General features: G+C 39.8%; 2 protein-coding genes across 2 annotated transcripts in view; one reads left to right on the top strand and one right to left on the bottom strand.

The window, feature by feature from the left end:
- Positions 1–22,513, top strand: part of LOC119651000 — a 614,818-nt gene that overhangs the window by 258,409 nt on the left and 333,896 nt on the right. The window lies entirely within an intron of this gene.
- Positions 1–22,513, bottom strand: part of LOC119650999 (actin cytoskeleton-regulatory complex protein PAN1-like) — a 375,349-nt gene that overhangs the window by 116,920 nt on the left and 235,916 nt on the right. The window contains exon 6 of the mRNA XM_038054284.1: positions 19,870–19,934. The gene's annotated coding sequence lies outside the window, so the exon portion shown is untranslated. The remainder of the gene's footprint in view (positions 1–19,869; positions 19,935–22,513) is intronic.

Raw genomic sequence — 22,513 nt, 5'->3', positions numbered from 1 at the left:
ACACCCGTACAGGCATTATGGAATAAAGACGATCTGGTTAGATGGATACCTATATGAGCTGCATCTAAATATAGGAGTAGAATGCATTGATACTATAAATACTAACAATCATAATCAACAATTAAGGAAATAGATACTTCTAGAAAATTAACTGGCAAGCTTTTAATCAAGTCTCACAATCTACTCAATGGTATATTCAAATAACTACCACATTCTGATAAAGTGCGATAGATCTGTGATTATTTTCATAACAAAAACGCCTGCATGTTCTTGGTATAACCTCTTCAGTCACAGCCATAAGCATATTCAGGTTTTTCCTTCTTGTTTAAATTTCCGGATGTTGAAGATTAAGATAAAGTACTGAGGGCGCGGCCACTTAAGATATCGAGTATGGGATATTTGTTGGAGTGTGAATTGCAATTACTGATTACTGCAATTCTCTATGCTCTTTCTTTGCCACTCCTAGTTTGATTATTATCAGTTTTCCATATTCATGATCAACGGAATGATACATTGATATCAGAGTTTCTCATCCATTTAAATGTTATTATCGACGACGAAGTCAATGGACTTAAATGTCCCAGAATAAAGGTGAGTGAGGCGGCATCTGTTGCTGTGGCCGTGGACAAAACTGTCAGTCCTCCTTTAAAAAAAACTTAAGTGTTTAGCCCTAAAAAGAGGTGTTCGTGGACCAAAGATTGGAAGAAAGTTTCTTCCAATTGGTCCGGTTTGTCATCAATGCGGATTCAGGACTGCAAAAATCTTTAAAAAAATCTTACCTGATTGGGTGCCTTCCATTTGAGAGGTTGAAGGCTATTGCAAACTCCCGAGTTGACTTTTGTAAACAAGGAGGCCTTTTTCAAAAAATTGACGAATATAAGCTTGTTTGCATATACTTAAGTGAAATTCCAAAAGAAGTACCTGCCCGGCACAATAGTCATATAGTCCAAAGACTTGTTTCTATATGTATCATTCTGGAGGTAGGTATCAGAATGCCCAAGGATATCAGCAAGGTCAAAAGCTGCATATATTGATAGAAAAGTGACATTTTTATAAGACGGTAACGTGGATTACACGTACGTACAATAGTCAAATCCAGCCAAGTCAACTCTGAATTGGTATAGGAGGCCCTAAATTATGAAATACGCATGGGTGGCACAATAAGGCATGAATTCTCTGGTTAGAATTAATCAGTCAGGAAAGGAACAGAAATACCGCTCTATGGATCAGAATATTTCTTTGGAATCGAGAAGTCGTGCAACGGTCATGGCACTCAGGAAAGAAAAGGGGACTTTGGGGGAACTATACTAGGTCACCTTATTAGGAATGGAACATTCCAGGGTGGTTATGGAAATGTATTAACCAAAGCGCTGGCAAGACTGTTTGAATTTAAACAAAACGGGCTGTGATATTGTGAAAATATTCAAGCCAAAGTACTGCCTTAAATGTTAAAAGTCATTGGGAGAAAATACGAAATTCTACATAATGTGAGTGAGCTGAATTTATCTACTCCCTGGCGTACACGTCTATAGTCCCGTTTCCGTTTGGCCGAGTGTATTAAATATTGAATGAAGTTTTCAAGCTATCAATATACTGTTCTAAATACTCTTCACAGAATTTTAGGTTCAATTTCTTGAGTTCCGCTGTATTTCTGGACAGTGAAACTATCTACAATTATGGCTTTATTTGATGTCAAAAGTAATTTTTGAGAGCTAGTCACCAAAAAGTAACCCACAAGACTATTCAGAAAAATCTTCATTAATCAAAAATTATACTAAACTAAACGTCTCTTTTGATGGCTGCATATCCCGTTCCTTCCAACCGCTTCGCTTTGTTGGTAAATTATGAGAGTATTACTTGAGGTTTTCGGTAATACCTTTTATATTTTCTAAATTTTCCGCTCAAAATGTTTTCAAATATCGAGCAGTAAATTCGAAGAAAAACAAAAGTTACTCTAGTTGAGGATGGGTTTATTAAAGCACGCTCTGTTTCCGTTCCTTTCAATATTCATTGAAAAGCCTATAATTCTACATTGCACGTGGCTCTTAACTAAAACATCTGAGGCCATCTTGCGATAGTGAGTTTCGCTTCATAGCATAGCTAGTAATGAAGTTTCCTCACTTTGTTTATGTGTGATCTGCTCGCTATCACTTCGCTTGGAGGAGTCGTTTTACTTAAGTTAGAGGACCAAAATATTATATTTTAATTAAATTAGGGCCAGACCAGCAAATTTTGTAGTTTAAGTTAAAAATATGTACATACCGAAATGGTGAGTCCTTTTTATTTCCATTAAATATCATTGCTGCAGTTGCTATCTACACTGTAATAAACCCTGAATGTCAACTACCCTTGCGTATCTAATCACACCTAGCATACTAGAAAATTGAAACCAACTACCCCAAAACTAACAGAGCATATTAACTAAATGTGTTTTGCAATTAAAAGCTAGTTTGTGGAAGGGTGTGAACAATATTTCTCCATAACAGAAGCAGCTCTTTGTTAAGATATTCACCACTCCCCTTGGACTAAATGTACATATCCTGTAACGACGCATCATAACTACAGAATGTCTTCCCTCTCCGCAGAACATCACCAGATATTCATTACTCATTCACCCGCTTACAAAAATTTACTCATGTATAAATCCATTAGGTACACATAATACGTAGTATTTCTACGTTATGGTCGTATTACGGAGACCATAAAAATAATTGGTTAGTCGTCCTTTTAGAGCCTTTTTTTTGATGTGCAGAAAAATGATAATTTTATATGAAGCTAGATTTTCCAGCATAAATCAGGCATCCTCGTTGTGACAAGGAAAGGAAATTTTGCATCTGTAATTAAAATAAAGGCTCACATACCAAGTACGAAGATCAGTTAAAACGAGCAACTGCCCCAGGTATTTTTGTCCGACTATGTCGGATATTGTTTGTGAGTTTATGGAGCTACATTAGAGCTTGTTTGCTCCAAATTCTCTATAGAAGGGAAACAAATTGAAGAAGAATATTATGCAAATTGAAATGTTCCTATTAAAACATAAAAATCTCAAAGGAAATTGTTTTTAGCATGAAAATTGTATTGTGACGCTTGTGGTAGATTTCAACATCATCCATGAGAAGTATGCTTCGGACGGCTTTTTCCAGGTTTCTGCCTTTTGGAGCTGTAGCTTTTAAATATTGTACTATGTAGGGGTAAGCAGATGCTTTGAGATAGAGAGAGAGAATAAAATGTGCTGCTTCATTATTTTATAAATAAATCTTGAATTTCGTAATAACAGAACAAGAATCTAACAAGTCAATTTTTCACTTCTTCATAATTACCGAAGTATTAACAACATTCAGCCAAACAACCTAGCAAAGCAAAACAGTTGGAATAAGGTGTTAAAATCGAAAAATTGTAGCTCAAAATAATTGTTTAACTTAAATTTAATAGGTTGTGTTCTTTCTGATATTATAGTGTATGATATGATATATTTTTCATCGTTACAAAATGCATAATGTTACGTTGATATTGTGACGAAAACGATTTTGAAAATATATATATTATGTCTTGCGGTAATGGAGACGAAGATGTTGCGTTGGACCAGTGGCGTGACATGTTTTGATCACATCCGAAATAAGGATATTCGTGATCGTTATGAGGTTACACCGATCGTCGAAAAATTGCAAGAGAGGCGTCTTCAATGGTATGATCACGCAATTCGTACTAACGAGGATTCACTTGCCAAGATTGGTCTGGACATCGAAGTCGATGGTGAACGACCAAAATGCAAGCTGAAATAACGATGGCTTGATGCGCTGGGTGCGGATTTAAAATCCTCGAGATTGCACCCAGATCAGGTATTCGATTGAGCCAAATGGCGAAACCGATCACGACGGGCCGATCTCGCTTGTGAACGGGACAAAGGCTGGAGAAAAAGAAGAAGAATTAAAATTCGCAGTAATGATAATTAATGAGAGACGAAAATGGAATAAGAGTAAGGAGAATATTTAAGTAGGATACTTGATAATAGATGACTCGAATATTGTCAGGAAATTCGGCAAGGAGAGGGAGAAGAGCGGACTTTAGAGGACTCAGCATCCGAGTGATGATGCGGTATAAGTAATGACCCAGGTTGGCATCGCTTACGCTGTTCGACCCCGATATGACAACAAACACAAATAATTCTACTAGCTTAAGTGGTCAACAAAGCAAACATAAGGAACTATTCTAGTGGGAATGTTCAACTGGACATCCCAAAAATGCTCCAGCAATAGTGCTTAACACATCAACAAATCTAAGTCAGAGATGCGGTAAGTGATTTGTTGAGAGCTACGAGAAAAAAGTTAGCAAAAGACCCTAGATAAGAAATTAAAAAATATAGTACTCTTAGACGCAGTACACGTTTGCGCTGGAATCGGGTCAGAAAAATTGCAAAAATTAGTCAAACGTTTTATGTTGTTGTTGTTTGTTTGTCCTCCGGGTCCCGGCAGACTAATAGTTCAAATAGGGCCTGATAGAACCCACGAAGTACACCACCAGGACTGATGACAGGCACTTAGCCAATGTTGTCAGAAACACACTATCGTTTATGGCCAAAAACAGCCAAACACAAATTGATTAAGCTTGATTGTCTTATTAAAATCGGCTAACTGTCTGTCTGTCGGCGTGTCGGTGTGTCAGTCTGTCGCTCTGTCGGTCTGTCGACCTGTCAATCTGTCTGTCGCCTGTCTGTCTGTCACACGCATTTTTCTCGGAGACGGTAGTAACGATTGCATATTCGGTAAAAAGTGCGCTCACGCACACAATGAGTTACATAATTCTACGTCGAATTTAAGGGGACCCCCATACATTGAAAAAGAGGGTGTACATTTTTTTTACCAAATATGGTCATGTGGGGTATCAAATGAAAGGTCTCGGTTAGTATTTTCCGAAGCCGTTCTTAGTTTTGACATTGGTTGGAAAGGTGGAGAGTGCGGAGGGTTGAAAATGATCATTTCTTTAACGGACCCATTCTCCGAAACTACTTAACCGAAAAATCTGAAAACAGCCACTATATGGTGCCTAAGCTCCGAAATACCCTCCATACTGATATCTGTTCAAATAGAGTTAATAATAGTATATTACTACAATTTTTAGTAATTGGCTGCAAAGCACCCCTTAAGCTCATTCTACAACCAGCAGCAGCACAGCCTGCAGTAATGTAGGCTATAACAGAGCGAATGAACCTACCAAGTTTGGAGAAAATCGGACTATGCTATAATAGGTCAAAGTTGTCGCTTCTTTGCAAATTCAGGACAATGAATCACCACCCGAAGGTGAATATTCCCACATAATATATACGTATATTACGTACTAAGTACTAGTGGGGCAAATGCACACTCAAATGTCTTTACATAAGAAATACACAAAACCTTTCACACCTGAAGCTTCCAGCTTCTGATATTCTGACTCGTTTATTCCACCCACCCACACAGCCGCAACCTATGGCCTCCAAATCACACGACAGGATAACCTGAATCTTATTAGAGGTTACGTTGGGAATTACAGTGTCCAACAAGCCTCAGAACGGCTTATAGATCGAGGAGAGACCATTTTCGGCATCCGAGTTCTGAACCACCAAATGATAGGTTTTGGGATTTCTACCCTTTAATTTAAGAAGTTCTTTGGCTTTGGCTTAAAACAGATAGGCGGCTCGTTGGCCAAAGAAAAAATCTGGTGAAATGTGGTGGTTCTGGTCAGCCCCAAGCATCCTTTCAGGATACAAGCAGATACTGAGTTGGGTTTGTAGATGTAGTGGCATATTTTATAATCAGCCTTAGCACAGATCTATAGAGATTGATGGTCTTCCGGGGTTCGGAACTCCAAGATAACCTAGCATTTGGAAGTTGATAACCAATCATCTCCATTTTTGGGGAACGCCATTTCAGGCTTGAACGTTGTCCAGTCCTAGTTATACGCCTCGATTGGACATTATCCCTGACACCCCCAAGACAATCTCAGCAGGAAAGCGGAGATGTGGCATTATGTCGCTAAGGGTAGCCAGATCAACCTTCTCATAGGCGTTTTTCACATCCAGCACAACTGCCAACACTTGCTGACTTTTTTTGCTATCGAAATGTGTAAAAGAATATCATTGATGTAAGCAGACGTAGATTTCCCTGCCGAAAAGGCATAACAGTTAGCAGGCAAGACTTTGTATTCATCAATGAAATTTTTGATAGAGTTAAGCAGTTTGGCAAATATATTAATGAGAACAATAGGGCGGTAATTGGTTAAAAGTTCTGGGTCCTTAAGTGTTTTTGGGATGGGTACCACCCCCATTAAAAGACCAGTCATTAGGAGGACTCAATCTGCACCAGTTGAGGTCGAGCCACTGTAGTAGTGTAGAGAATGTTTCCAGCGCTAACCAGTCTACATGCTGATAAGTGGTATTATCCGCACCAAGGGTGCAGCAGTCAGCTCTTCTAGACAGAAGGGCTGAGAAACAGTGGGATATCTAAGAACTTCCGGAAGAAAGAAGAAGGGCTGTATTGCCCAGCCAGAAAATCAAGATATTCAAAGTTTTTCTTAGGATTCCAACATGGGAACTTGCCGCCAAGGTAACCACGAAAACCTTTCATGGATTTACAGAATAACTTGACATCTTTTGTCACAGATAAATTAGACTAAATTTCACGTCAATGCTTCTGCTTTCCGTCAGCAGCAACCATCACAAATCACACATCAAATAGGAGTAAATTTACGGTGCTGAATCTAGCCTTGGATCGCCTATATGGGATTTGTTTCCTTTTAAATTGCAATTTTAGCTCCGGGGCCCACCACGCCTTCCGCGAGCTCATGTGATTAGTGAAAGGTTGCATCAGTAATTTTCCTTTTCAGATGTTATTAAAAGTCGTAATATCTGCTAGAGGATATAAATTGCTGATTTGCCCCTTTAGCCTATTAAAATCTATTTTAGATTTAGAATGTGTCCGGATAGCTGGGTGGTTAGAGCACAAGGCTGTCGTACGGAAGATCGGGGTTCAAATCTTGCTGGTGGCAATAGGATATATGGACGATATGACATCGGATACCAGTCGATTCAGCTGTGAATGGGTACCTGAGTCAAATCAGGGTAATAATCTTGGGCGAGTGCAATGCTGACCACATTGCCTCCTATAGGGTACTGTAATCCTATAGTGAACCGTTACGGTTTTGACTGAATTGCTCAATTGGATTGTTGCGCCAACGATTATTATTATTATTAGATTTAGGACAAACATTTAACACCTGTGTATAAATGGGAGTGTGGTGACTATTAGTTATTTTACCCATAATGGGCTTCAACTGCCAACATTGACTAGCAGAATTAGCCCAACTGATTAGGCATAGTTCCCCAGTGATGAATACATTGTTATACTTCTCACAAAAAGTGAGGAGCCTACTGAAAAGGTTGTGCTTTACTCTCTGTTAAAAAAATACGGGGGGGGGGGGAGAGGGGGAGACTGGCACGATCACTAAATTAGAAGTAAGGTTGAGTGTTTCAACTATGACAATATCATGATACAAAATATACCTTAGTTGAGTTGGCCGAAACGAATGGGTTTGCAAAACGCCAAAACAACGCCACCATAGCTGTCTCCCTAAACTTTGCTATTAGATTAAAATCCGAAATGAACTTTCGAAGGGGAGAATGGTTAATAGTATAAGTTTTTTGCAGAGCAAGAATGTTAAAGGTGTTGCTATTAGCATAGTATTCTATGTTCGATTTATTTCCACTTAGGCTTGGAATATTATATTCAACAACAGATGATAACTCCGCAAAAGAAAATGTTGAGTAGAGAGAGAGAAAATTGCCAACTGCGAATTGCTAATGAAAGTAAAGCGAAGCTTTTCGGGAAGGAGGGAAGAAAAGTGCACGAGTGAGTGACAAGGAGCAAAGTAAGCCTTCTGTCAAAAAAGTACCCGGAATTTTAAACTTAAATAAACCGTGCTGATGATTTTTCAAATATTTTTTGCACAAGCTAGCAACGCCGTACTTAATAATCGTGCACCATTTGAAAAAAAGCTGTCAATCAGCTTGTTAACAGCAGCTGATTGAATCAGTTCATACGGATAGTGGGTGGCGATGTTTGTAATAACTATTAAGATTGAACAAAGAGTTTGCTTTTAATTTTGCGGAATCATTAAAAATGTTACGAAAAGCTTAAGGTGATTTGGTTTTATCAAAAACGTCAGCTTACGACTGGGACAAGGCATTCAAAGATAGCCGTGAAGGGCCTTCTGCAACAGATGACAACATAGAGGACGTTCATAGAGACACATAGAGCTGATATTCTAGCTTAAGAGAATTTGGACGATAACTCAATATCTCTCACGAGTCAGTTCGTTCGATTTTGGACGTTCATTAGGGCATGACACTTGTCCCCGCTAAATTTTTTCAATAGATTTTGCACGATGATAACGCGCCATCACACCGACTCAACCTTTTGACCAAATTCAAAACCCAAATTAAAACCATCATTCAATCACCGTATTCTCCCAATTTAGCCGCGGCAGACATTGTTCTTGTTCCCTAGACTGAAATTACCGCTCCATGGAATCCGTACCCAAAATCACCTACGACAAATGTTTCGAAAAATTTAAAAGACGTTGGCACATATATGTTGCGTCCAATGAAGCCTGTGTTAATAGTTTCTGTTTTATTTACAAATTCCGGATACTTTTTCCACAAAATGTAATTAGGAGCCATTAAAAACAAATGCACCACAATGATTGGCAAGTGAAGGAATAAAAGAGGAAAAAATTTATTATGACCCTGTTCTTAAAACCACATTTTTTAGAGTTTTTTTCTGCAGTATAAATGTACTTTTCAGGAAGAGAGTGTAGTGTCAATTCATGTTAACTTTCAGGAAACTACTGTATTAAACTCGGAATTGTTCAATTGTTGTTAACTTGTGTTTTTGACCTTAATTAAAACGGCAACGTCAAACATTAAAAAGCTTTTAATGGAAAAAAACAAGACATTTAAGATAACTACATGAATCGTGATGTGCTATAAATGAATAAACTTCAGGGTTTAAAGATGCGTTGCCTTGTGCTGCCTGGTTTGATTATGCTTTAAGGACGAAAATGATTTATTGCAGTCATCAAATAAACTATTATACAATATTTGAAATAACAGTTTCACCCCCAGCAAACGAAGCAGAACAAGGCAACTTATTTTCCAAATCACAATTCGTCTGATATTGATATTTTTAAAGTCTAGACCATCCCTTCTGACTTATATTTGGTCCGAAATCCAATTCATTGATATCTTCACAGTCAATTACAGAATGAATTCCGTATAATATGTAGATATTAGATTAGAATCTCTTGTTACAAGAATAAACACTTCAGACATACATATGTATTTGCTTATTTTGTCCCATGTCGACACGTTAGATTGTCAAGTTAATTCATTACTCAATTAAAATATGCTCGTGAATCTCTAAGATAAACGTTTAAAATAGACCGTCAGAGAGTTTTTTTTGCTTACGGTTTGTGCGGATACTTTGATCACAATCAATTTGTGTGGTTATTCATAGCTTTTCCTAAACAATAAGCGACACGCTTATATCTTATAATACATCGCATGTTCATAAACGGAAACGATTAGCAAATATCTTATGGGAAGCTTTCCCACAAATCTTATAAAATTGCTCATCTGTTGGTTCGACAACTATGACTATATTATGGTAATATCAAATTTTATGGCTCAATAAATACTGAAGTAATCGGTGTACTTTACTCCACAATGGGCAGATGAGAGTTGATAATTTTATCTCCCAGAAATATTTTCAAATCTCCCGGTAAAGAATCCTGCAAGAAGCTTGACATAAATTACATTTTCAGGACATTTCTTACAAATTACCACCCCCGTACTGAAAGCGCTTGCCAAACGAATTCCAGGAAAAAAATACCAGTTCTACAGGAAAATCGCAATGAGAGTGCCAGGTGTTTTATCAGCTTCGTCATTTAAGTTCCTGTTGAATGGCAATCTAGCCAACCCGGACTCCTTCAGTTGAATTGCTCGAATTCAGTATTTTATCGTGCTAACTGCAACTATACGTCTTTTTTGCTCCTGCTCCTACTCTTCAGCATAAATGCTTCAGAACGCTGAAAGGACTTTTATCGACACCTTTCAAGTGCTTTGGATGTATACTTTGGATTCCAGTATTCCTTGTAACTACTTCCCATGTCTTTTTTTGGAAGTTTGCCATCATCTACTTCCTCCTTCAACATGATTTCTTGGCACTGAGCGCTAAGAAACTTGTTGCTTGTCGTCATCCACAATAACGACTAAAGAACATTCCCTCGCTCCGCCTTCAATTATTCATTATGTTGTGTACAGTGAATGCAAGCGCACAGGCTTGCTCACTTATTTATGTTCGAGTGAAGTAAATTTCTTAAAGTTTCATCAAACATAAATAGCATGTTCGCTTGAGCCATCGAAAATTGGCGTTTGTTTAAAAGGGGAGATGGCTATGAAATCAATGAAATTTAACAGTGAGAAGGAACGTGATATTAATAAATTGTAAGTACTTGTTTCAATGGTGCAGTTTTGAAAGTGATGATGGTCGAGGGAGGGACATAAGGACTTTGAGCAGGGTCTTATTTACAACAAAAGTTATTCCTTCAAACGGAAACGATTTTCAAGTGAACTTTGTTGAGTTTTCATTTGCGACTCAAATAGTCATCCGTCGATAGTTTATAACAACAAATATACAAATATATATATATATAGTTAAAAAAGCCCACGGACCCTCTTCCCGCCCAACCGGACCGAGGGGCGACCAACCTAAGGATGGGCTGAAGGCAACATCCAAAGGCCCGCATCACAGCGATGATGCGTTTTAACGCAAAGTGTGTGCGACCATGCGAAAATGTATTACTACATCCCGATTGTCGCAAACACTTCAGCCAATGACGCGGAGGTTCTAAACTACAGAGACATGGATCTTATATTGAAGACAGTGCGGATCAAGACTGAAACTCATTAGGTCATTATATATATATATATATATATACCTGGCGTACCAGATTTATCCTCACCTGAATTGCAAACGCAGAGCTGCATGCGACCAGGCGCGTGTCATGGGTTGCGGATAATGACATGACCCACCGGGTCAGCTACGAATATCGCAAGTTAATCTTGTAAATAAGTAGCCGCGGACAAGCAGAACGTTTCCCTTTGTGTTCGTCCTCCCTTACCGATTCTTCCCGTTCAGGGGGAGTAAACCTCCTTAACAAATCCGTAATCCGGGGTGAAGGGATCGACGCGCCTATCGGATGAATTGCAGTGACGTTACACTGTATTTCAGCGGCTCCCCTCCAAATACCTTCCCTACCTTTGGAGGTAACCATGGGGCATTGCAACATTGGGGCTCTGTTGCAGGGTTGACTGCTTCCCCAATACTCGTCGGAATAAAATTGGGGAAAATAATTTAAATTTTTTTAATGGGACCCCAGGGACACGAAGACAGTACCCAACACGGTTAAGAGTCGTTCAACAACATCAGAGCGGCTCTTCGCCCTTGGATGTTTTGGCGGTTATGCCGTCAACCACCAGGGACGGGAGACCTAGGCGCCGTATGGTTTGGACGAACCAACTCAACGAATTTATCGTCCGCGCCTATTACCGTGTCATGGATTTGGAACGGAATCCATCAGGGTACAGACATCGACTACATAACGCGTTCATAACCCGATTTCCGGAGCTAAGTCATGTTCCGGAACAGAACGTCGTCAACCAGTACCGGGTGATCGTGAATAACAACCGAGTTGCCTTACCAACTAGGCAGCAAATCTTCCAAGAGGTTTCACTTGAGCTCGGGCTGGAGTCATCAAATTACCGGACTAGTCAAAGGAGTAACACAAGTACTCCACCTGTAAGGCACTCCATGAATCCAGTAGTCAGGAGAAGCTTAGTAACTGGGGATGTCGACCCAATTTATAATGAGGCTTTGACCGCATTCCAGGTCGCATTCACAGAGTATGCTGAGATTCTCCCAGACGCTAGGCCAAAGATCCCAAAACTGAAGTTTACTTCGGCAACTACTAACATCATTGCTGCCGTTGACAGAATTTTGGCTGATCGTTTGGCTAGCGAGATTACTGTTACAGAGGTTCACAGCCTGATCTACGTTGCAGCTGCCACGGTTATTCGTCTCCATAATCAACATCTTAGAGCGAATAACAGAGGTATGCGCAGAAGGACTTTACCGTTCTGGGTGTTTCGACTCAACAAAAGAGTCGAAAAATTGAGAAAGGAGATTGGTCGTGTGACGCAAGCACTCCTTGGAAATCCATCACCAGGAGTGCACAGATGCGTTGCGAACATCATTGGAAACTACCATTTGTCCAATGATATGCCAATCGAAGAAATCCTCGAGGTGCTGAAGCAGAAACTTGCGGTATGCTCCAATTGCATCCGTAGGTATCAGAAAAGCTTTCAGCGAAGGACAGACAACACCTTGTTCTTCCAGAACCAACGGGGATTCTACAAAAATCTCACCAGCTCAGATAGGGAAAGTAACCTCGATCTGGATCAGGCAGAAGACTTCTGGAGAAGTGTTTGGAGCGAATCCAGCCGTTGCAATTTAGAAGCAGCGTGGCTCCCACTTCTTACGCGTTCATACGAGGCCCTCCCCGAAATGACCATGCCTGACGTAACTGAAGTCGACGTTGAAGCAGCCCTTGACAAGGCAGGTAACTGGAAGGCGCCAGGAGTTGACAAGATTCACAACTTCTGGCTGAAGCGGTTCAAGAGCACTCATAGGATATTGGCAAATCAATTTAATCAGATGATTGCCGATCCTGATTTAGTTCCACAATTTTTCACCAAGGGGATAACTTTCCTCATCCCCAAGGAACAGGGTGTCTCTTGCCCTTCAAAATGTCGACCAATTACTTGTCTTCCTACCATCTACAAGGTCTTCACTTCAGTTCTGTGCGCGAACATCTCAAAACATCTAGATGTTCATAAATTGATAGCTGAGGAGCAAAAAGGATGCGCAAAAGGCTCCCGAGGCTGCAAAGAACAGCTTATAATCGATACGGTAGCTGTAAAGCAAGCTGTCCACCAAAAACGAAACATTTCGACAGCCTACATCGATTATAAATCAGCCTTTGACTCCATATCACATTCGTGGTTACTACAAGTGTTACGCTTGTATAAAATCAACCCGAATGTCGTTCTTCTTCTGAGAACAGTAATGAAGAATTGGAGCACGAAGCTATCGGTATCCTCACAAACATCAGGAGAGATACCAATCAGGCGTGGCATTTTCCAAGGCGACTCTCTAAGCCCACTGTGGTTTTGTTTGGCTTTGAATCCGCTATCCCATCTTTTCCATGAAAGCAAATACGGGTTCCAAGTCAAACATGGCATATTGTCGAAATGTACATTAAGCCATTTAATGTACATTGACGACATCAAATTGTATGCCAAAGACGAGAACCAACTTCGCTCCTTGCTGGACATCACCATCCAGTTCAGCAGGGATATCGGCATGCAGTTGGGTTTGGAGAAATGTCGCATAAAAACAATTGTTCGGGGAAAACACACCGACAACGAAGGATACAGCCAAAATAACATCCGAATTGAAGGCATGGATTCGGACGACGTCTACAAATACCTCGGCATATTGCAAGCAACAACACCTTCTGTGGCAATAATTAAATCTAAGTTGCTGGGGGAATTTGAGCGGCGTCTGGATCTTGTCCTTAAAACTGAGCTGTACGGGAAAAATAAAATCATGGCAATCAACACCTTTGCCATTCCCGTCCTTCTATATACTTTCGGTGTGATACAGTGGAGTAATACTGATTTAGAATCTGTCAATAGACGGGTAAAGGTAGTTCTTGCAAACAACAACATGCACAATAGAGCTGCCGAAAAATTGAGGATCACTATCCCACGTCATCAGGGAGGAAGGGGGGTACTTGATTTAAAAACGTTGCACTACAATCAAGTGCATTCTCTTCGTGAGTTTTTCTATGAGAAACAATCCTCTAGCCAAATACATCAGGCTACCGTCATGGCAGATAATAAATTATCTCCTTTGAACTTGAGAAGCAGAGAATGGGATCCCATGTCGAATGTTACTTCAGTCCAACAGAAGATCGACATGTGGAAAGAGAAACCCATTCACGGAGGTCATATAAAAAATTTGTTGTTGTCAGGCATTGACATCGAAGCCTCCAACAAATGGTTGACAAATGGTGTACTTTTCTATGAGACCGAAGCATTCCTGACTTCAATTCAGGATGCTTCGCTCCCAACAAAAAATTATAAACGGTACATTCTTCACGACTCCTCAATCACCAACTCCAGTTGTAGGTTATGCAACTGTGAAGAGGAGACCATCCAGCACATAACATCTGCGTGCAGGATGTTGAGCGGTACCGAGTACACCAATCGTCATAACTCCGTCTGCAAGATTCTCCATCAAAACCTTGCGTTGAAGTATAACTTAGTGACAACCTACCATCCTTACTATAAGTATACTCCGCAGAGAATCTTGGAAAATGGTCGGGTCAAACTACTGTGGGATCACACTATTGCCACCGACCACAGTGTTAATCATAACAGACCCGATCTAGTTCTGCTTCTGAAGGAAGAACGAGCGTGCTTTATAATCGATGTAGCCGTACCGTTGGACCGGAACACTGTTGAAAAACAGCACGAAAAAATCCGGAACTACGGCCCCTTGGCAGACGATATGAAGCAGACCTGGAGACTACAAAAGATCGAAGTAGTCCCAGTAATAATTTCAGCGACGGGATTAGTCCCGCAGAACTTACATAAAATGCTGAAAACGCTCGATCTTAGGGCTGGACTGTGCTATAGTCCGAAGAGTCCTGTTCGGTAACAATCTGACCTAATTTCAGTCTTGTTCCGCACTGTCTTCAATATAAGATCCATGTCTCTGTAGTGTAGAACCTCCGCGTCATTGGCTGAAGTGTTTGCGACAATCGGGATGTAGTAACACATTTTCGCATGGTCGCACACACTTTGCGTTAAAACCCATCATCGCTGTGATGCGGGCCTTTGGGTGTTGCCTTCAGCCCATCCTTAGGTTGGTCGCCCCTCGGTCCGGTTGGGCGGGAAGAGGGTCCGTGGGCTTTTTGAACTATATATATATATATGTCTTCTGTTCATTCGTCCAAGAAAAGCGGAAAGACAGAATGACTCATTGACTTGAAGTTTAAGTATACACTTAAAGTATATCCTACTTGTCGTGCTAGACGACTAACGCGAATAAAACCATTCTTCTCAGCAGAATGCCGCAAACATCGAGAGCCATTTTGATGATTTGCGGTCATTGCAGGCAATAATGTCGAAAAATTGTAGCCCCCCTCCAGCTATCTTCAGTTATCTGAAACGACGTCGAACCAGTGTAATATTTCATATTTTGAGTTAAGCGTAAGGGATGAGATTGCCGCATTCCGCCGGAAGGTGGAATAATCTAAAATAACAGGATCTTGAATAGTCTTCACATCGAAAAAAGCCCAGATCGTGTTCTGCAGGCCGTTCCTATAAAGACTTGACTCCACTATCACGTAGTTATTATTATCAATAAAAGTACGGTAATGCGACTTAAGTCCATCACGCCCACGTACAGTGCGGCTTATTAGTAACTCCTTAACTGGCGGCCATAATGTACGTTTAGGATGTGAATGGGAATTTTATGGGTATTTTTATCGTTGATGAACATTTTTGATAAATGCTCACAGGCAAAAATATCTCAAATTTTCATCTGAAGGCCTTCCATATCCAGAATTGAACTAATGATGTTGCCGCTTCCCGGTATGTGAATGGTGTATTCAGTTTAATTGATGGACGGGTGTATTGCGAGCTCTTCGGTACGCAGCTAATATGCTGATATTAACCAGTACCACGTCCCTGGTTACCACTTAATGCCTCTTTTCTCCCTCTAAAGAAGGATTGCCATTTATGTTCATAATTATTTGCCCTTCTCTATTGTCGCCAATCAAAATTCCGTTCACCTACGGCTGGATTAGAATTAATATCTCGATTCTTAAATCGCAGACCTAATTCATCTGATGCCGATGCTGTACGTTTCTTTGACATAGTCTCTTCTAACATTGATAATTTTACCCAACAATTCTCTTGTCTCAACGTACATAATGTATAGTGGCTCGGATTTTCAGCTACCACAAGCCTGGTGGGAAGACATGTCGAGCTTCTGTGTGATAAACCAGGTGAAAAAATGCCAATCTCCTGGATCTTTTAATGTCGTCACACCCTGAGCAGTGTACAGCCTCCGTAGCAGCACCATGTGGGAGCTAAGACCACCGTATTATTTCCACAAAATTTCGTACCACCTCTCTACATAAAAACCGCCCTTATTCAACCAAGCGCTTAGTGTGGCATTACGCCAGAGCCGACTGGGCTGCGTTTAATAAAAACATAACAGTGGTAAACTGGTCTGTGGTGTTCGCTATGAAGATTGGGTGCATGAATAGTATAATTCAAAATAGTATGCATTCAATCATCCCATATAGTTTTAAAAACCCTAAATATTCCACCTCGAGGAAGTTTTCATGCGATGGCAAAATAGCTATTGACGGGAAAGAAGAGGCATACCAGGCATATAAATATGGAAAATTGTTAATGTCCAGCCCATACTTAAAAAGGGAGAGACTTGTGATCGGTCTAACTACCGACCAATAGCAATAACTTCAATTCAAGGAAAAATGGAATCATTGTCTTCAGAATTACGGCGAGGCCAAAGTTGTCGTTGTACTTCAAAGGCTTTTGACAGAGTATAACACCCTCCTAGCCAAACTTCGCCCATTTCGCCTTGATGACAAGCTCGTCAAATGGATTGAAAACTTCCTCAACCGCTGTTCCATTCGAGTTGTGTTGGACGGTGTTGAATCAGAACTTCATACTCAAAATGCCGGGGTACTTCAAGAGACAGTTCTGTCACCCACTCTCTTTCTTATCTTCATTAATAACCTCTTAAGTAACACTTTCGATTTTCGATCCACAGCACTGCTGATAACAACACCTTTGACTTCGAGTATTCGTTTGATTCGCTAGCTGACTCGCGTTGTAGTACATTGTGTGTCAACCGAGAGCGCATGTTTGAATCATTCTCATATCGTCTATTGTTGCTTTGGGCAAAGCAAATCGTGTTCAGTTCAATCCTTCTAAAACCTGATGCTGTCTCATTTCAAATAAACTATGTGCTCCCCCTCCTCACAATCCATTCTTGTCGATGGTAGGAATATTCCCGACTCACCCTCACTTAAAATACTGGGTATTAACATCTCTAGTAAGCTCAGCTAAACCGATCAGATCTTCGGCATTGCGAAAAATGCGATGAATTGTTTGGGGTTTCTGAATCGTTGCAAAAAATATTGTTCTGCATTCAAGCTAGCCCAGATCTACAAGACCCACGTTATACCTAGATTCGAATACAACTCTCACATTTGGGCAGGTGTAGGTATAACTAAACTGTCTGTTCTTGAAAAAGTTCAACGAAGAGCTTTTAAACTCATCGGTGATGTGTGCATTACATCACAAATTGAGCCGCTTGAGCACAGACGGAATGTTAGATGTCTTTCTCTCCTCTATCGTTATTATAACGGTCACGTCAAACCATGTACTTCGATGGGAGTATCATTTACGATTCATCATAACGCATGTGTCAAGACTAACTGTTCGAGCAGACTTTCAACACCATTATGGGTTTGCTGGCTGACTTAAGTGAGGAAACCATATTAGAAGGCTTATTTCCGCGTATATCATTAAAATATTATTTAAAGAGGTAAACATTTATTGGAATTCAACCAAGTTTGTACATTATATTCGTCATATTCCGAACAGCTTTTGGGATTTTGTTTTAAAAATTTAAGCCAAAGTAATACTGGAAGCTAGACGTTTCGTGTATAAGGGTTTTGTGTTCACTTTATTAGATAATGACGTCATACATGTTTTGCAGAGCGATAAATTCACGTGAAATCCACAATGTTTGCCTTTCTAAAGCTTTGTTAGTAATAGTTGGATTTCCTTCAAACTTTCCAAAATTGTGTACTAGATTATTACTTTTAATGTACTTCTAGGATAAAGCGAAAGAGGTTTTTCGGGCAAATTTCTAAAATATGCTATTATAATAAAATTATTTTATTTTCATCTGATACCAAAATGGGATGTATTTTGAGACCTATATTTCGTATAGTTGCACCATTGTAAACTTCAATTTTTGACTCTTAGAATAATAGCTGGTACACATGTCGGGGCATACATTTTGAGCCCCGATTCCCCTATATCTTACCCGCTACCCGAATTAAGATCGGTTTCAAAAAGTCTTATCGACCCCCTTTATTTGGTACCTCACATCACCATATCACCACCACCATCACCACCGAAGAAAAAATTACACGCCTGTTTCACATGTATGCGGAATACCCCTTAAACCCATCACCACATGGTGCCGTAAAAGAACTCACAAGCGGCGTGTTCTCACCAAAGTTTATGATAATAACTTGAGTAGTTTCCGAGTAAATCGAGCGTGACAGATAGACAAGGAGCAAAAAAAAACAAAAAAGGTCGGGGAACTAGAAGCTGGACACTTCAGATATGAAAGGTTTTTGTGAATTTCTTCTCTATATGCACATTTTATTTCTCTCTATATGCACATATTGAATCAGAATATTAAATATTTGACCTATATAACTTCGCTAGTAATAGTGTGACTTCCAGCAAAATTGGTAGGATCATTCTCTCTATATTACCGCAAAATTTCATGACTATAAGATGAGCTTAAGGGGGTTTCCAGTCAACTCCTAGAAATTGAACAGATATCGGTATGGAGGATATTTTGGAGTCTGTAAATAACCACATTACCTCCTTCAGAGTACTGTAACCCTATAGTGTATTGCCGTGGTCTTGAATGAAGTGTTCTAACACATTTAATTTGGATTGTCGCACCAACGATTATTATTATTATTACTTTGTATTGGAGGTTTTGTTTAATTTTTCCAAATATTATTGAAGTCACAAGTGAAAAAAGACAAACATTCTTCTTTGACTACAATCTTTTTTATTTAAGGAAATAAATAATTAAGAGTAACTCATTTCCGAACAACAAAACTTCCTTGAAAAGAGTAGATTCAAGCCAAAAAAAGAACACCCGTCTTTTTTCTTCTCACTTTAAATATATAGCCAAGCCACTTCAAAAGGGGCTTTATTTCTTTGCCAATGTGCCAAATTGTAAAATTGAGTTTGAAGAGATATGACGAAGTGAGAAGTGCCGATATTTTAAACAGAACATGTGATTCCACCTCATGCTGCTATTATGTTCTTAGAGGCAGGGCGGTAATTACATCGACAAAACACATATCTTGAAACGGCCTCATACCGTGTCCCCCTAAGTCTTCAGGTTGAACATCGTGTGACTTTTCCTTATAAAGATGCCAAACAATACAAACCCGGATGCTGTGTCACAATTATATAGAAGAAAATGTCCGAACCGAGGTCAGCAGGATTCCCCAGTAGCTCAGTAATCACGCTTCTGAAAACAGTTATGCTGAACTCGAGCATTGTATTAGGTTCAATAGATGCCATTTGGAAAACGTACTCATAAAATTTTTTTTGTTAAATATACACTATCTTTTGAACGTATATTTTACAGGTCCCACACTCCTACCAGATTTCCAGATAATGAATTTATACGTTTCTGAAAAAATCACACGTATTGGAAGCTCGAAGAAATAGTGATGAGATCTTAGTAAAAGTTTCCGGCCCCATAGGATCTTAAAGAGAGTAAAATGAAAGCTGAATATCTATTTTTAAATAGCATTGTTGGTAGGAAATGATATGTAGCTACTTACAACCAAATATTAGACCTTCTTTAATATTCCTGCTGGTGATAAAGTTACTTTAAAGAACTACGACCCTAAAATGAAAAGAAAAATAAAACTATTAATTAACGAGCTTTCGATTCTGAAGTTATGTCAATTATAAATGTAACATAGAAGAAAAATAGCTTTGAGGTAAACTTTCGACAAAATGAGAGTAAGGCTGTTGTGTCCATTTGAAATTTTTCAGTGGTTCATATGATTTCCGATTTTTCATTTATGTAAGTATTTCGTTGTTATTTCCAAAAAAGAACAATAGTCATCAGAGGGTCACAGGTCGTTTGGGATACACGTTTTTATTGGAAGCAGAGCTGATGGAGTTTCTCAGTTTTGACAAAACTGATGGAGTTTCTCCCCCTCCCACTTCCCTTAGTCAAATCATTCCAGATAGGTAATTAACGTAATTGGTACTAAAGGTTAAATTCTGTGGACTGAAGGAAACGTTCCTGATATTGACGGGAAAGTACTTGAACATCGTTCATAATTGGAAGGCTGGCAGATGGGCATCGATTGCTAAGTACTTTCTTCACATGGAGAAACCTGAACTCATGTTGGCAGCGGAAAGTATTTGCGAATGACACAACGCCACTAGAGTGTCATTTCTATTGTCCTTCGAAAAAGAGGATAGTAGTGGGGGAGAGGAGTACTGCTCTCTAAATTAAAACTACAGAAAAAATCCAAAAAATGCAATGTAACGAAAAAATTATACCAATCGACACTTTATTGCAATTTGGATGAAAGTTCGATTAAAGTCCCTTGGAAAGATTTTCTTTAAGGAGGAATCTACACGATATCGCCCTTTTGCCAAACCTGTGACTGCTGTAAACTAGAAGACTGCTGAATATATGTATTAGACGATAGTACAATAGATCTTATATATGGGGAATGAGTGCTCGGGGCTTCAAATCAAGAATTTCCCCTACCTACAGTCCACTTATGCCAGCGATTCATCCGATCTTCGAAACATTTTTATTTCAGTGCGATTTTTTCATTGCTTTTTCTCAACTGCTGAAAAACATCCCTCGTGGTGGTTTTGGTTCAAATGAACAGAAAAAATCAGAGAGGGTTAAATTATGTGAATTCGATGGCTATTGGATGGTATTCGTTGGATGCCTGGTCAATAGTCAGAGATAACGATGGCATTGTACGACGGCCTGTTATCGTGCTGCGAAATTCGCCAGTTGTTTGTCCACAAATTCTCTCTTTTTTCACGAATTGCTCTACGAAAATATCTCATAACGTGCAATTAATACTCTTCTTCACTGTCTGAGATTGTGGCAGGAATTCCGGCCACTGCTGTAATTGATGAAAACCGGGAACAGCGCCTGAAGACTATGCGTTTCTCCGGTTTCGGTTCTTTCGAAGTATGCCTTTCACTCGCTTGAATAAGTCATCTCACCACGAGGAATAAACTGTTTGATAAACGTTCAGATTCCATCTTGAAAATCATGTCTTTTATATGGTTGCCAAAAACCTCGCACCAACCATACCCCGGCACGTGGGTTACCGGTAACTAGAAATGTGAGCCTCTAAGATTTTTCAACAAACTTGTACTTGGACAAAACAGCGAAGGCGGACGTAGTACATATTATTAATGTGTCGAACAACTTAAAATTTCCCTACCGTTGTCTGCAGAAAAAACGCGTCCTAAATATACAAATTGTTGGATGTCTTACATGTTCTCCCCATTAATGCAAATATAGTGTGACCGATCAGATTGTGTTTATCTTCCGTTCCACTCAACTTGCCTTTTTTCCAGATCTAGAGTTATTTGACTAGGGCTTACGAGAGTGAGAGTGAGGGAAGGTGTGATATCGGCCACTGAACCCATGTATGTCCTTCAGCCACTGCAGGTAGAAAAAATGCTGATAACAAAATCTACATGATATATCGGTAACAAAATGCAACAAACGCCGACTCCGTTTTGCAATTCAAAATCCCCTAAGGTCTCTTAGATTTGACGAAGCCACATCTGCACAAGGAACCTTTGTTCGTACGAACGTATGTTATTCACACGATCGAAAGTTTCCTTGAAATCGAAGAAGAGCACGAGGGATGATGATCTAAACCCCATACGCTCCTTAACAATGAACTGGAGGGTGTTAATGTGGTCGGCACAGGAGGATTCAGAGCCGAAACCAGCCTACTTTCTATCGATCTATCGAGATGTTCCTTGATGCGCTCTAGAATCATTTTAGTTAATATTTTCGCGACGGCAGGAAGCACGCAAATATCCTTCGAGCTCCGGCACTCACCGCGATGATTGGGAAAGATATTAGGTTCCCACGTCAAGTGAATGAGAACTTAAGACCTCCCAATTTCCAAACAAAAGAATAATTTTGCTTCTGTTTGGAGGAGCAGTCTTTATCTGCATGTTACAGTGGCTTGCCATATAACCGCAAGAGGCAAAACCGTGGTCTTTCTATCCTTCCAGCTATTCGTTACCGTCCCTGCTATTTCCAGCGGGTTTTACTTCCCTCACCAGCGCAATGGTGGAATTCTTTTTGGAATGCAGTACAATACGCAGCACTCCTCGTACTTTTTCACGGTCACGGAGTTCTTCGTAGCCTCCATCTTTCCACAGGCAGTTAGGTCTTGTAACGTCCTTTTGGGATTT

This window comes from Hermetia illucens, chromosome 3, assembly GCF_905115235.1.
Source record: "Hermetia illucens chromosome 3, iHerIll2.2.curated.20191125, whole genome shotgun sequence".
Taxonomy (NCBI): Eukaryota; Metazoa; Arthropoda; class Insecta; order Diptera; family Stratiomyidae; genus Hermetia; species Hermetia illucens.
This window is presented reverse-complemented; position numbering and strand designations above follow the sequence as displayed.